The following is a 12,193-nucleotide window of genomic DNA, read 5'->3' on the forward strand; positions in this document are numbered from 1 at the left end:
GTTAGTCGGTTCTGTAAGAGCAGCGGGACCGGCTTTACAAGATGTTGGTGAGTAATATGAGTGCAATGTGTAACGTTAATGTCAGCTAGCTAACATTAGCTAACAAGGTACACTAACGTGTTTTGTTTCAGTAACTAGTTTTCTCCTTAATAACTTCGTGGTCTGTGTGTGCTGTGGATAACATTAGTGTTCACAAGAACAAGGTAAACTCCCGTGTTTTGTTTTAGTTGCTCTTCAGATTGAAGCGGCCAGTTTTATATCGACTATACTGTATGTGTGATCTTTTACATCTCGTTGTGTCATTTGAGTTTATTTGCTGTGTGTAGATTCAAGGGTTTTGGTTATCTTGTCAATTTGTTTGGTTATCCAGGCACAGCTGTGCGTGACTCCCTCGGGTACACTGGTATGTGTTTTCCTAATGTAGAGAGCATTGATTAATTAATAAACTACACACTGAGTCTAGATCCTGACCAAATCCTTTTTTATTGTTGATCAAATGTTTTTCAAAAATGTATTCATACACATTTAGAAAAATACAATGTACAATCACAACAGTACAACACAAATTACAAAAAATACAGAAAAAACAAACAATAACAACAATCAGACAAGAGGACAAAACTATGGAAAAATAACCCCTCCCACCCCCAGATCCGGACCATCCTTGTATTATTGCTCATTCAATCTATTATAGCATGCTAACAAACATGGTACTTACTTTATTTGTACAGATCTGCATGGGAGACGATGGCGCGATGCAGAGGGCTGTCTGTGATTGTGCACGGGGGATGTACAAATGCAGCCACGCTGCAGCATTGGCAATATGTGCCATGTGGCAGATCAGCTCCACAGATGTTGAGTGCCAGTGGAAGAAGCCTGGCACTTCCAAAGTAGTCCAGCCGGTGTCTCAACTTTACCAACAGTGAGAGGAGACATACAACCCACTGGCCAGAGACATCGCCACTCAGGATGTAGACTGGTTCAGGTCTGCACTGAGGGGTGCACAGTGTGGCATGGCATGGCTTTTGTCACCTGAGCCAGAGCCGCGGCCTCAACATCAGGCCATTGTCACCGTGCCGGAGCTGGTGAAGGGGCATGGGGGTCGGGGGCTTGAGGCAATTCTTGCCTCAATGCAACTGAGCAGAGACCAGCAAGCTGCCATCCAGACAACCACCGGAGGACAGTGGACAAATCCGTGGCAGTTACACAGGCGGGGCAGGTTGACAGCCAGCAAGTTTGGTGCTGTGCTGCGGTCGGGACTTTCATCCACTCCATGCGCGTCCCTCATGAAGAGGGTGCTCGGGGGGTACAACTTGGATGGAGTCATGGCTGTCGACTGGGGGGTTGTAAACGAGGCCGAAGGGGTGAAGGCTTTTGTGCAGGCTTATCAGGTGACAGTGTTCGAGTCTGGTCTCTTTGTGAGTGAGTCGGTGTTTTGGGAGCATCCCCCGATGGACTTGTGCAGCCATCTGCCCTGCTGGAGGTGAAGTGTCCACCATCATTATACATGATGGTGTATATAGGATATATATATATATATTTGTATACATATCTGTAAATTGTATAATTTTATTTGATTTATGACAATAAAGTTGACTTTGAAAAAAAAAAATATTCTTTATGAAAATAGTTGACTGTTGGAGAAATGAATTGATTTGATTTTCTGAAGTTAATTTAACTTTGCCGACCATGTAAGGTCATTATTAAAAAGGTACAATCAATTTGTTTAGGGTTGACTAAAATAATGATAAACATTTCATTTGGATAATTTACTGACAGAATAAGAAACTCAATGATGCTCTACTCACCTGTTCCTTTTTATAAAGTGAAACAGTTGAAACGATAGATTTTAGTAAACTTAAAAACAACCTTCTCCAAAAGCTATCAAGGAATATACCGAATACTTATTTTAGAACTTTATTACATATTATTTGTATATAGTTTGAATGATCCATAATTGACAGAAGCTTGTGTTTACATTGACCTGTCACTCATATATTAATGTCTTTGTAACTTCTGTAAACCACTACCTCACTCATTTATTTCATTCATCACGGTTCAGTAAACTAAGTGACACATGAACCAGTTTAATCATTATAATAACGTAGGATTGCAACTCTTTGAAACTGTAGGTGGCTCTTAAAAGAGCCGTTGTGTTTGGGTGTGCTGGTCTCGGGTCAGTCTAAGCCCTCTCTCCGCGGATGCGGCGGGCCAGCTGGATGTCCTTGGGCATGATGGTGACCCTCTTTGCTTGGTTCATCTTACTGGGGGGCAGCTACATGGATGTCGGTGCAGTCCACAGTCATTGTGCAGTTGAAGGCAGAATGAATTTATTATTGACTCCGAATGAAACACAACTTCATGTCATACAATACATTGACTTTATTTGTAATTGTGTAAACAAATATGAGCATTGATTAGCAAGCAGGACCTGCAGGAACAGAGCACGGTGATGGATGGAGCTGGGAAGAGAGAAGAATAAAGAAAACAGATCAACTTTATTATCGGATATTAAAAATTCAATTTCAAAACAAGTTGCCGCTCCTACAGTTTTCTAGTGTGTAAAGATGATTTCACATGACCTATGCAAAATATCACACTCAATACATGTGTGTCTCTGGGGGGTGCATTGTGCCTTTGATGTATATAAATAATATACCATAACCAAATACTATTACGTACAGTGGAAATCAGGTTGCCAGGGCAGGTCAGTGTGCATGTTCCTCAGGGTCTCAGCAGTTACAGGTGAGGGAAAGGAAATAAAAGAGAAAAAGGTCAGTAACAACACTTTAAAGTAACAACACTTTGAATAATTATCTCTTCTAATACTTTTCTCTCAGTAATCACTCAACTACTGTCTTTCCAACAAACAGATTGACTCACCCTGACTGTCATCATCACAATGAAACACGTCCAGAAGAATGTCATGCAAAGCTCCCTGCCTGCCTTCGACTCTCCCTGACTGCTTCCTTAGCACCCGGTGGATGGCGCAGTAGGCTACTCTTCAAATGTTTCACGAAATACTTACCATCATGACTACTCTTACTGTTTAAAATGTTGGTTTTGTAGGAGCAGACACAGTAGTGGTGGCTTAAAGCCCAGCTCTGCTCCGCGCCGTCCGTTAGATGAGCCTGGTCAGATTAATAAGAGAAGGAGTTCAAAACACCGGCATAAAAGTTATAACAATAATCTGATTTTAATGGTAAAAAGACACAATACGAAAATACAGAGTGCCCTGTAACAGAGCACTCCGGGCTCCACTGCCGTGTGATACAGGTATCGGGACCAGCCAGTCAGCAACAGGGGGCCCCGTGCATGAATAAACAACAGTATATATGAACATTTTTGGGATGGAGAGTCACTGCGTATCTTCCACTGGATTCTACTCCTTTAATTTCCCAGGGAAGGTTTCACACAAACTATTCTTTCTCAAACAATCAAACATTGTACACAGATATATTAGTATCAAACATTGTACACAGATATATCAGTACTTAAGATTATATTGGCCCCAAAAAGAATCTTGAAAAGGACATGTGTGTGTGTGTTTGGTAAGATGAAGTGTGTGTGTGTGTGTGTGTGTGTGTGTGTGTGTGTGTGTGTGTGTGGTGGTGGTGGTGGTGGTGGTGGTGGTGGTGTGTGTGTGTGTGTGTGTGTGTGTGTGTGTGTGTGTGTGTGTGTGTGTGTGGATATATTGGTCAGGGAGTGTATTGTGTGTGTCAGGGTGTCTGGGAAAGTGTATATGTGTGTGTGTTGATATCTTGGTCAGGGAGTGTATTGTGTGTGTGTGTCAGGGTGTCTGGGAAAGTGTATGTAAGAAGGTTTATATATATAGGATTACTTTAAAACAGTCCCAAATAATACATGTTCACTTCAATACAGTTCAAGATAATACCTGTTTACTTTAATACAGTTTAGAACAATATCTGTTTGCTTTAGTTTACTTCATGTAATAAAATAATAACTTCATGGTAAGGCTACTAAAAGGGACAAGGCTAAGTAATGTAATGCTAACTAACGTGCTCGCTACTCGTCGCTACTAGCTAGATAGCTAACTTGACTATGTTCCATCATGCACAACATATGTATTACCTGATATGTCTGATCCAGCGACTCCTGGTCCTTTCATCAGACGGGAATCGATAGAACGAGCAAGTGGTATGATCACTTATGTGATTACAACCTGGTACAAAGCACACAGGCATCTTGTAAAAGTGAATTTATTTTTAGCAATCTCTTATTTATTGGAGGGAATAAATCAGTTATGAGATCTTCTTCTTCTTCTTCGCTTTAATTACGAGTCGCAACCACTTGGAGCATTATCGCCTGTGACATCACTTACGCGAGCCAGAATGGGATTTGGGATTTGTAGTCTTTGTAGTCGCGTATTTTTCATAGTCTTATATTTCAACAGTTTTACGACAAAATGTGACTTTTTTGACATGGAACTTATTGTTTAAGATTGACAAACATCATATGTGTAGTTCGTGGCACAATTCAAACGGGATCAAAAGATACGTTTTCTCTCTCCATTGAATTCAATGTACATTTTTCACTTCCGGGGTCCCATGGGCCGGAAGTAGATGGGCGTGACTTCGCCTCTCTATAGTCACTGGTGTTACCGTCACTGGTGTTACTCTTCTTCCTAGTAACACGTAACACCAGTGACATTCCTATACAAATAAGCTTTATATAAAGTATACAAATAATTTAAAAAATAGGGCACTTTAAGCTCTACTTGTTGTGGATTCATCAAGTTAAGAGTTAGTTATTGCTATTTAACAGGTTTTAGATGTTTTTAGAAGGAATATATTTCAGCAGATTTGTATCTCCCAGATTCCACCTTTTCTGTAGAATGACCCAACACAAGCAGCCCGCTGGACTCAGATCTCTAAATACCTCATCGCTGCTCCGATAAAAGTCCGGGCTGCGGTGGTTTGTTGATACATGTCGTCTTCTTCTGTTTGCTTTAATCGAGGCTACGTAGTTATGCAGCGCCCTCATCATCAGTAAATGGAAATACTACAAAGAACCCTGTTTAGTGCAATTATTTGACAAGTTTTGTAAACACAGCTCGAAAAATATTACCGAGGTCCGGACCTCGGTGACCTCAATGGTGGATACGGCCATGTTCACACCAACGGTGTTTCAGGGCCGGTTCGGAGCTGGAGCTTGAAAAGCACCGGGTTTTCCTCTTCACACCGCAGCGGAGCAGCCTCTTAGCTCCGGAATCCGGTTCGTTTCAAGCACCAATAAATTGTCCGGCCAGAGCAAAAGCACCACATACGTCACGCTTACGTCGAGGCAGGGGCAGATCAACTCCTGAACAACAAAAAGCCCGCGTTTTATCCAGTTTGTACACAACGATGGAGAAACTTAACAAGAGTTTCAGTGTTTCTGCCATAGACTGTATATATAAAGGTTTCTGCTCATGGTGAAGCAACGTGTCTGCGTGTTAAGGTGGAACCTGAGCATTCACGTTGATCACCTCTCATTATAACTCATTATAAATCTATAAAACTATAAATATGCCAGTAGCTGGGGGTGTTGCCAAATTGCTAGAGGGCGTTGCCCAATTTCCCCATTTGTTCAATTACAGGATTTAACCATGAGATGGCGCTTCATTCACAAAATACACAATGGGCGTTGTAGAAACATCAATATTTTAGATCAAATCAAGTATATAGTTTGCTTTATGCAGTATATTTCTTGTAATATTGTACAGTAGATTGAAGTAAATCAACTTATACATTAAGATAAGATAAGATGGACCTTTATTAATCCCGTGGGGAAATTCAGTAGTTGAAACAGCAACAGGGTGAGAGTGAAAAACAGGACAGCGCAGATTCACACAGATTAATAAAATCAAAAATAAGATGAGCGATAAAAATAATAATAATGAGAAACTATGAAATAAGAAATGAATAAAACTAAAATGTAATTATCATATCATATATTATAATGTATTGTATTATTAAGTAATATCATACATTAACCCCATTATAGCAGATGCCACATTAAATGGATGAACACATGTATGCATCAATAATTACAACAGAGTATTTCTAAATACAAGTTGTAAAAATACTTATATGTATTTAATATTAACCCTTTGGAGTCGACCGTCACGCCGGCGTGATCAGATCACATGACCTGTTCAAGCCGGTGCTGCATAAAAACAACAGTCCGGACAACATTGCCGTGTGTTTCTGTCGAAAGTACTGGCTTGAAACTATATCCCAGTCTTTGTTTCATGCAAAAAGACCCAGTAAACACGGAGATACGATGATATAAAGTTAATACATTTCAAAAGTATGAATAATGGAAGCACATATTTGAATATCTTCGCCGTATTTTATCATTTTACGAAACGGAAAATACTGGAAACTGTAGATCCTGCTCAACAGGATGTGTATGTGTATTTCTGTCGAAAGTACTGGCTTGAAACTATATGCCAGTCTTTGTTTCATGCAAAAATACCCAATACACACGGACATACGATGATATAAAGTTAATACAGATATATTTCAGAAGTATGAATAATGGAAGCACATATTTTAATATCTTCGCCGTATTTTATCATTTTACGAAACGGAAAATACTGGAAACTGAGATTCTGCTCAACAGGATGTATTTACCAGGGAGGGGGTGAGGTAATCAGGTAAACGGAGTGATACGAAACGAGACGAAAGGAGACGAAGAGGGACGGCGGGAACCGAAGAGAGACGGCGGGAAATGGAGAGAGACGAAGATATACGAAGACAGGCGGCGGGAGACGAAGAGAGGCTGCGGGAGACTGCGATTGAAGTAAAGTGACAGACAAATATTGAGAATGTAGATATAGTTAGATAGATTTAGAGTTTTGAAGACTCAACTATGATGAAGAGAACTCTGAACGTGAGTCAAGCTTTAAGCTTGTTTTTTGACATGGAGGAGGAGGAATCTGTGATGTTGCCCTCTGTGTCGTAGTTGACAGAAACCGCTTTGAAGCGTGGCACAGATAAAGACAGAAAAAACAGATTGTTGTACATAATGTGTATATATATATATATATATATATATATTTGTATTATATTTATAATAACACTTTTGCCTTATCAGAATGAAATCCCATGCTACCTCAATCAAACTTTCACATTATCATAGTCACATCCCATGTATATATTTCCAGCTTTTAAATGGTTTCGTTGTGTATGTTTGTGTTATGAAAAATAAAATCATTTTCAAAATCTGTTTTTACGTTTTTTGTGTGATTTTGGGTCCAAAATGTTCATATAGTAGAAGATCACTGCTCTAAACAAAGTCAAAAATCCTACATCTAAACGAAATAAATATAATTAATTATGATGAATACGTTAAGTCTTGTTCATTGTTTTTCACTTTTATTAAATGTTTGATATTTCCGGTGGAAATGGTGGACTATCGGACATTCAAAATGCAGCATATTTTCACTCTTACACACATATATTCTCATTTTACATACATACATTTTCACTCTTACACACATATATTCTCCTTTTGCTCTCATGCGAAATCTAAAACAAAGTATGTCATGTATATTTAGTTTTCGTTGATGAGACGAGACGGACTAAGGTGTTAATGGTGGACTATCGGACATTCAAAATGCAGCATATTTCCCCCAAGTGTCTGTCAAAATGCATTTTACGTTTCTAACTTGCAATATCATTATGTCCGCTCTCTTCAGAAAAGCGATCTCCCTGTGTGCGGGGGATCACAGGAGGGGGGGGGAGAGCTGTGGAATGTGACACACATTCCGATGGCCAATTCGTTTTAAACAAAGGGTCCCCAACATACATATAGGACACATGGGGGGTTGGGCTGGGGTTGGTCTGCAGCACATCACAGAGGCATTTAAAAAGTGAAGACAATACATTCTGGAAATGTTCACATCAGGCACCTTCAAGTAAACAATACTACTGTACAGTAAACAATTAACACAGTAAATTATGTGGATTAAATCACATTTATTTCGTTAAAAATAAACGAAATGACTCGGTTTGCATTCATAAAGAATGCACAAACGTGTTTAATCGTTAATGTCAGATATGTACTAAGTAAATAGCCTACATTAATTTCATGATGGATTAAACCACATTTATTTCGTTAAAAATAAACAAAATGATTAAATGTAGGGTGAATTGCCCTAATGTGGAACATTTTTGCATTTCAGACTTCGGGAATATATTGCGACATGAAGCCGATACAATAAATCAAAATCCAGTAACATTCTGAAATCCCCAGGATGTGTCCTAATCAAACCAAAAGAGAACATGCAGATATTAAACTCATAAAAGAAATGGTAGACATATTAGTACTCTTAGTGCCAAGTTGTCTCAGACAATAATGTGGGACAGTTCTGTGCAAAATGTGGGACACTGAAAAGTCTATATTAAAAAGCCTCAGTCACCTTCATTCATATAATAAAAAAATCTCAGGCCAGTAACACTCAAAGCTACAGTAAATGTGCAATACCATACTATGTTACTATTTCTAATGTTATTGTTGTTACAACAGAAGATGTTTTTATTTAAATTGAAGTTAAATGCATCAATCTGGTGCACTGAGGGCAAAATTAGTAGATTTGTGGATACAGCTCTCAACACTCATATGAAACAGAACTGTTCTTACAATGTGTGTTGGAACTTGGAAGGTATTAAATTACTATGCATATTTTATTGTGTAAACAACACACAGCTGATCACTTGAGAACTGCCGTTTCATTCAGAGCGTTTAAAAAAAACGACGGTCTGATTTCAACAACTCAATGTGTGATTATTGTAGCAGTAATATTAGACACTAATAATACAGTACACTATTAACACTGTACATATTATTGTTTGCCCGTGGGATTAGGATGATCGGTAGTGAGAGCTGCTGCATTTTCCTCCGTCGGATGTGATATAAAAACAAAGCGATTATTGTTGTTGTTGTAAACTCACGTGGATTAAATGTAGTGCATTCATTTAAACTCGCGAACATATGATACATTAAATGATCGCGAGGATGACGATCGAACATCGTTTCTTTGACCCTGGATGCATTTCCTGATCTAAAAACATAGCGATGGTTTTGTACTTACGCCAACGTGAATTAAACATTATTTTGTTAAATAAAAACATGGTGATGTTTAGTAAATGATTACATGTCTCTTACTTAAGCACAGAATATGATCCTTTCCGTGACATAGCCTATATGGATCTTAACAAATATCCTATATCAGATCCCTGTAGATCAGCTGTTTATTTCACATGAGTTTCAGTGTGGCAGCTTTTCACGGCTCCCCCTGGTGGATCCATGATCCATTGCAGCTTGTTTCATTATAATTAAATGTATTTATCAAGGGGGCGTTTCAAGTCCTGCGGGGGGGTTTTCCTTATCAGCAGGGGCCCACCCCGTGCCGATCACGGACCCGCATGGGTAGGCGTCTGAAATGAAGCGCTACATCTGTACTAAACATACCTGATGGAGAATCTCCATGTTATAACTGGCCGCTGCAGTTTCTACACATATTAGACAAAACAGAAATAAATGCTAGCAGAACTATAGCAGCCGCGTCAACATGGGAAGACGTATCAACAAATTCGAGCAGTAGGCCTACAACTCAGTATTTGGAATTAGACTGTATTTGGATAGTATGTTTTAAGCATAGACTGTATATATAAAATTAGTTTTAAGCGGCAACCCACCTCTCTTCTTTGTTCTTCGAATTACCGGCACGTCCCGAAGGGGTTAAAACAACCGTAGAAGAAGAAAACATGAAGAGGAGTGTCCTTCCTAATATTTTCTTCATGTTTTGTAAAGCCTAAATATAACATCTTTATGAATTAATGGAATTACTAGCTTGAGCTTTCCTGCAATATTTGCATAATGTGTTTTTATTTTAAATAAAGAATTCAGGGATATCGAGCTCAGCCCACATTTTAAAACGTGTGTTACAACCATAGACTGTATAGGTTACAACATGCACCGTGGCATGTCACCTATGGCTATACTATTTTAATGATTCCTTCTGGTGTGGTTGTAACCATAGATATATATATAAACACTAGATGGCTCATGGGAGATTTTCCAGCGTAGCTGACCGGCCGCCATCTTGCTACAGTCAACAGTTACTCTGATTCGCGTTATGGTAGCTGTTGTCAGGTGAGTGATCTGCACAAAAATACTCTTAACTCACTGAAATCTTGACTGATTTACAAACGGTTTGGTTTATTATAAACATGATTAGCATGTCTATGATACAGGATGCTTGGACATGTTGGAATTGCAGCTTTTCTTTATGTATGTGGTTGTATTTATTAGCTGGCTAATAACAAGAGGCTGTCAGTGAGACCTAGTATTACAAAGTTGACCCACAACTCCACCAGTGGGAGAGGCAGAACTGCTCTTTCTTTCAACACAACTTAAGTTACACATGATTTCTTCCAAGTGGTTTGGCTTGTTAAAAACATCTTGCATTATGATACAGGAATTTGCTGGCTTTGTGTTTACAGAAGTACCTGACTATGCCGGACTTTTGTGCAGCCTACGGATGCTCTAATCACCGCAGTCTGGAAACAAGAACCCGTGGGATCACCTTTCACGTGTAAGATATGACAATATTATGACTACAATTAGGATAATCGTTAATTACTTAGTGGATGTATGTACATTACAAGTCCTGCTACACAGGATCAGTGGGGCTATGTGAGATAATAGTATTGCAAGATTGTTGTTGACCCAGCCTCTTTAGAATATGTTGTTACCATTTCTTTACACAATTATTTAATGTTTCTATTGGACACCTTTTTTATTACTCTTAGTGTGGTTGTCTTATTCTTAAAGTAGGCTATACATACATGCATACATACCAAAAATATGATAATTTCGGTGTGTATTTTTGTCCTACCCTTAATGTTAAAGGAAAGAAGGGAGGAACATGTTGACAATAATTTATATATCTGGCTACCTTTCTCATGTTTTTAAGGTTTCCCAAAACCAAAGAGAGGAGGAGGCAGTGGGAACTCGCCCAAAGAAGGGACGGTTTTGTTTCCTGTGACAGGACACTGCTCTGCAGTGAGCACTTCAGGAGTGAGGAATTTGACCGGACAGGAGACGCAGCACTATGTTCCCCACATATGTTTATGTTTGCTCAGTCTAATAAACCCATAACATGGTTGTGAAAGAATACCAAAGCTGAGGCTGGACGGTGATTGATTGTTGGTGTGCCATGTGTTCTTCTTAATAATAATAATACATTTATTTTGGGGGGCCGCCTTTCATAACACCCAAGGACACATAGGATAGTTTATGTTTAAATTGTTCCCTATATTGCATAGGGGCAATATAGGGAACAATTTAAACAGTGGATTTTGTGATATATCAGCCGGGGTGAGACAAGACAAACCACAAATGGACTACAGAAGGACACATGGTACAGTTTATATTATTCTTGGTCTTTTTTCAATAACATATTTCAAAGGTTCTGGATTTGTTTACAAATCTAGAAACTAAATACAAAACTAGGATGATATGAAGATCTCATGTCAAAAATAATTGTGATAAATTAGACAGAACTGGCCTGTCTGTGAGCACATTTTATGTTGGTTTGGTTCTTCTGATAAAGGTGTGAATATCTAAATAATATACCAACATATGCTATTGTCATTAGTTGTGTCCCTGTTCTTAAAGCTAAGGCATTGCTAAATTAACAACTCTTGGCTTACAGAGTGGTAACATGAGACCGATTTTTATATATAAAATATAAATGTATTTTAATTTTATAATTTATTTTAAATATTAACAATATAATAAAATAAATGGAAATATATACACCGGCAAATATTTAATATAAATACCTTGTGTGTGTGTGTATAGCTATTGCTTTATCTGATTAATGTTATTTTCATATGAAAGTCCATGATTATAAGTATGCAGTATCATAACTACATCTTTGAAAACCAAACCGTTTGAAAATTGGTTGAAAATTGAGCAAGCTATGGTTATTTAAATAGTAAACCATAATGTTATGAATGAGAGAACTGCCTGTAGCAAGATGGCGGCCAAGTGGCAACGTCGGTCTCAATTGGCCAGCAGCGCGGGTGAGTCATCTAGTGTTTATATATATATCTATGGTTGTAACCACCTGAGATTTCAGGAAGGTCTTATGTGAAGAAAAGTCTCAGAAGTGAAA

At 38.6% G+C, this 12,193-nt stretch overlaps 1 long non-coding RNA gene across 1 annotated transcript; it reads left to right on the forward strand.

The window, feature by feature from the left end:
* Positions 1-10,064: 10,064 nt before the first annotated feature.
* Positions 10,065-11,658, forward strand: LOC139434314 (uncharacterized). Its single transcript, XR_011643674.1, has 3 exons — positions 10,065-10,164; positions 10,515-10,606; positions 10,988-11,658. It is a non-coding gene; the product is annotated as an uncharacterized lncRNA (long non-coding RNA).
* Positions 11,659-12,193: the final 535 nt, after the last annotated feature.

Source organism: Pseudochaenichthys georgianus, chromosome 8, assembly GCF_902827115.2.
Source record: "Pseudochaenichthys georgianus chromosome 8, fPseGeo1.2, whole genome shotgun sequence".
Classification (NCBI taxonomy): domain Eukaryota; kingdom Metazoa; phylum Chordata; class Actinopteri; order Perciformes; family Channichthyidae; genus Pseudochaenichthys; species Pseudochaenichthys georgianus.